This window comes from Dipteris shenzhenensis, chromosome 31, assembly GCF_047967505.1.
Source record: "Dipteris shenzhenensis isolate YYH24624 ecotype China chromosome 31, Dip_SZ_1.0, whole genome shotgun sequence".
NCBI lineage: Eukaryota > Viridiplantae > Streptophyta > Polypodiopsida > Gleicheniales > Dipteridaceae > Dipteris > Dipteris shenzhenensis.
The window spans coordinates 43,295,890-43,300,492 of NC_141626.1; the positions used below are offsets into that span (position 1 = coordinate 43,295,890).

The 4,603-nt window shown below is 43.0% G+C and overlaps 1 pseudogene; it reads right to left on the bottom strand.

Annotated features, from left to right (window-relative positions):
* Positions 1-1,364: 1,364 nt before the first annotated feature.
* On the bottom strand, positions 1,365-1,753 carry LOC147881491 (protein H2A.7 pseudogene; annotated as a pseudogene).
* Positions 1,754-4,603: the final 2,850 nt, after the last annotated feature.

The window sequence follows — 4,603 nt, forward strand, 5'->3', positions numbered from 1 at the left end:
TATCTCTCTAACACGGCATCCTAAACTGTGCAAAAAGACATACAAGGGTTATTGGACAGATGGCCACAGAAATCACAGATTAAAAATCAACAAGCATGGGAATGTACTCAGGACATCTTGAAACTCATGCGAGAAGCCCTTACCACGCATAATGAACAAATTCAAACCGCCCTGCAGAACCAATGCATGGAAGAAATCTGCACCTTAAAGAAGGAACTCAAGAGACTAACTACCATCATGAAAGAGCCCCAAACACATTAAAGGCATTCGAACATTTGTTGTAGGCGGGATTGTTGGGATATTATTGGGGACTACATAAGGTGATGTGTCATGTAGTAGAGTCACTGATGATGTAACAGGTTGGTAGCCATCCACATGGGTGAGCTATTATTGGGGACTACATATGATCTCATGCCATTATCATTGTATGCTAACACATAGTCATATGGGACATAGGAGTCATAGCCAGGGTGTGTCCTAGATGATGTGTCATGTAGTAAAGTCACTGATGATGTAACAAGTTGGTAGCCATCCACATGGGTGAGCTATTCTAGGAGAAGATTGAGGAATCTATGCCTATGATTGTGGATCTGCATTCCTATGCATTTGACCTCACATGTGACGTCACCAGTTGTATGGCTCATGCCTGTAAATCATTGGTACCATGAATAAAGCAGTTGCTCATTTGCCACCATCTTGTGCCTTCTGTCTACCATGTGATCTTGCCTCATCATGCTTCCATTGCCATTCCAACAATGTGATATAAGATCATAGTAGTATATACATGTGACATAGACTCATAGTAGGAAATTGTAAATTCTAATTCGTTGCGTACCTTGGGTTGTTAACTTGTAGGTCAAGCAAGACGATGTGATGTGTGTGTGTGTGTGTGTGTTTGTGTGTATATATATATATATATGCATGTATGTACATACATACGTACATCTCCAATTCCCTTATATATATATTTATATTTATATACATATATATATATATATATATATATATATATATACACACACACACTTTTTTTTTGCAAATGACAAGTTTACATTGCCGAGTTGAGAGTAACCTGCATGCAGTGAATAATTTTGATCGGCGTTATGCAACTGAAGCACTTAATCATAGGGAACAGGAACCGGACATCCAAAGGTAATCAATGTAACAAACTAACAAAGATCACTATCTCCAAAATCTCAGAACTTGACAAGTCGACCTCCTTGAATTTCCATCACATGAATTTTGTACATTCGTGGGCGTCGTTGAATCAATCAGTCTCCTATAGTTTTGCTGTGCAGCGTATGTGACAATTTACTATTTACTAATATATGATCGTATGCAAATCCCATTCGAGAAAAAGAAAGCTACTCCTCTACCGCAGAAGCTCCCTTGGATGAGGAGGGTTTTTTCGGTAGAAGAACGGAACGAATATTTGGCAGGATGCCATGCTAGAAATAGTGACATGACCAAGAAGCTTGCTCAATTCTTCATCGTTCCTCACAGCCAACTGGATATGGTGGGGCACGATGCGGGTCTTCTTGTTATCCCTGGAAGCGTTTCCCACCAATTCGAGCACCTCTGTACTAAGATATTCAAGAACAGCGGCAAGGTAGATGGGGGCACCAGCACCGACGTGTTCGGCATACTTGCCGGATTTAAGGAAGCGAGCGATGCGACCAACAGGGAATTGGAGACCTACTTTGGAACTATGAGAGACGGCCTTCTTACCGACAGCTTTACCATGACCCGCCATGTCTGAGGAAGCAGCAGCAGCACCGCAGAAATTAGAAAAAAAGCGCACACATATATATATGCGGTACGGCTGTTCCTTTCTCAGATTACACAGACAGAGATTCACAAATTGCAGCACGTTTATAATTTTTGTTTCTTTTCCCTGCTCTTTTTTTCTTCATACACAGCATACATTTGAAAACCAGTCCACACCCCCACTAGGATCCAGGGCAACTGCTCTCCTAGACCCCCCCTTGCGGGTTTCATATTATTGCAAGAAGATTGATTACAAGTTACTGCAGAGGTAGCTGTAGCCAAATCCAAGAACTGAGAAATAGAACTAACTAGAATCATTACAAGAGGTGAGACTTATCTCAACCCTCTAAAAATAGTAACTGGCCATGTGCCTACACAATAGCCGCTAACTGCTAGGTACAAGCCACCTAGCTAGCTGCCGCACACACACTGGAAGCTACTTGCGTGCGCTTGGTCACATGAGCCTTGGCAAGCCGGTGCATGGGTCCCACTCTTTAGAATCCTTATTAATTCACTTGGGTACCTGTAACAATACTAATGGCACCAATTGTTAGCCTTGCATGCATCTTTAAAATAATAAACCCGACTAATCCTAGTCACAGTGGGCGTCCCCACACACATATATGTGTACACATAATGGTTCCTTTGCCATGAACCACGGCCTCTTTGGCTCCCCCTGCCTCTAGAACTACCACGTCCTCCTCCATAGGACTGGTTTTCCTGTTGTTGCTGTTGGTTCTGATTTCCTGCACGGCCACCAGAACGGCCTCTTCCTCTACCCCTGCCTCTACCTGTATTCGAGTAGAAAGCAGTCTCTTGAGAAGTTGAGGTGGCTGAACCACCATTCCTTTGCTCTTCACTCAGCAAGAGAGCAATAAGTTCCTGAAAATCAGGAAATGTTTCACGGACTCCAATGGATGTCCGAAATTGTGCATAATCTTTCCCAAGACCATTCAAGGTCACGGACACTAAGTCCTCATCATCAACAGGTGCTCCAATGGAGGCAAGAGAATCTGCAAGGCCTTTCACCTTCAAGGAATACTCATTTATATTCATATTTTTCCTTTGCACATTGTGCAACTCCTGCTTTAGCTGCATCTTTCGTGCTTTGGTATTTGTGCTATACAGCTTCACCAATGTATCCCATGCCTCCTTAGGCGTCTCTAGATCCTGTATATGCACAATCATAGAATCTGAAATGCTAACGGACAGCCAATACAGGCATTTTCTGGCTTTTTCATGCCATTCTTTAAAGGCCTTCAATTCAGCAGGAGTGGGAGCAGCACCCAAAACTGGTTCTGCAGTTTCACCACTGATGTAATCCCAAACTCCCTTTCCCATAAAGAAGTTTGTCATCCTGAACTTCCATGCTTGGAAGTTGTTCTTGTCAAGCTTCTCACTGACAATGGTAGACAGATTCTCAGACATTTTACAAATCACGAATTGCAACAGCAACCTGTAAACACAGCAAATGCCTCACAAGGGCAAATTGCAAAACTTCTGCGAAAAGCCTCACAGGGGCAGATCTGCAACACTGACGAAAGTGGTATTTCACCACACAGTCACTTCCTCGTGACGATTTTGCATCAACAGGCAACAGGCATGAATCTGCAACTCCCAATATCTCTGCACATAGGCATACGATGCAATTTCTGTGGCACCTTTCCACCGACTAGCCGCGCGGTGATCGCATAGCAAAAACAGGGCCTTTTTCTGAGTGCCTGCGAAGAACTTCCGCCTTCAAAACGGGCCCCGAAACGGCCTCAAATCAGAAAAATAAAGTCACCAAGGGCTTTGCCCCCCCCGCAGCATATACTGTGCTCTCGCCGCACCGCGAAGGGCCTCTCAATCTGAAGCAGTGCACTCCTGCACTTCTGGTTGTGCTACCTGCAGAGATTTGCTCCCAAACTCGAAATAGGAAAGCTACACTGGTCCTCTTACCAGGACACCACAAACTTGGCTAGCTTTCTTGAGCTCCTTACCACGAACAAGGCTCTGATACCATGTAAAGAAAGAGGGAGAGAGATAGGAGACTCAAGTTCAGCTTTCTTCACAACACACAAAAGAGAGAGGACACCAGGTTGGAGGGTGAAGCCTTTCTTCACTTTAGCACACAACAACAATACAATAGAATAGGGAAATACCCTATATGTCAAAACCTAGAATACGTGTTTCATATGTGAACCCAAACCAAAAACATACGTGGTAGTCTAACTACACCACGAGTACAACTAACATAGGTGGTGACATAAATGATAGTCATCCAGGAGATATATCGGGGGTAGAGCTTGATATCTCAACATTGTGTTCATCCTTGCTTATGTCCACAACCTTTGCAACCCAAAATCTTACACTCTCGCATTCACCATCTACTGGTTGAACCTTTGCAAAATCATTGATTTCTATGTGTGCTTCTGGTTTGAACTCTCCTTTTAAAGTGGATGGTCTGCAAAATGGATGTGGGAGTAGATATTCAAACTCAGTTCAAATACGTCTTTCTTTCTTAAGCCCATGGGAAGGTGCTTTTTGATGACCTCTTCACCATTGGGAAGTTTACAAGACAAGTATGGTTGGGGCAAAGCGTTCTCTTCCAAAAAATCACCCAACAATGCCTCAACATGTAAAGTCACATTTCTTGTTTTGGAAGTCCATTCATTTCCATGAACACTAAAGTTGACCCCTTCCCTCACTTTGCCAACTAGATCCCACTATGTCCCATGTGATAAGGCTATCAAAACTCGGAATGCTTTATTGCATATTATATTTCCATTTGTCACAAGATTGATCTTGAATACTAAAGGCCTTTTCTTATCATTTTTAAAGAAGCAAGACAATT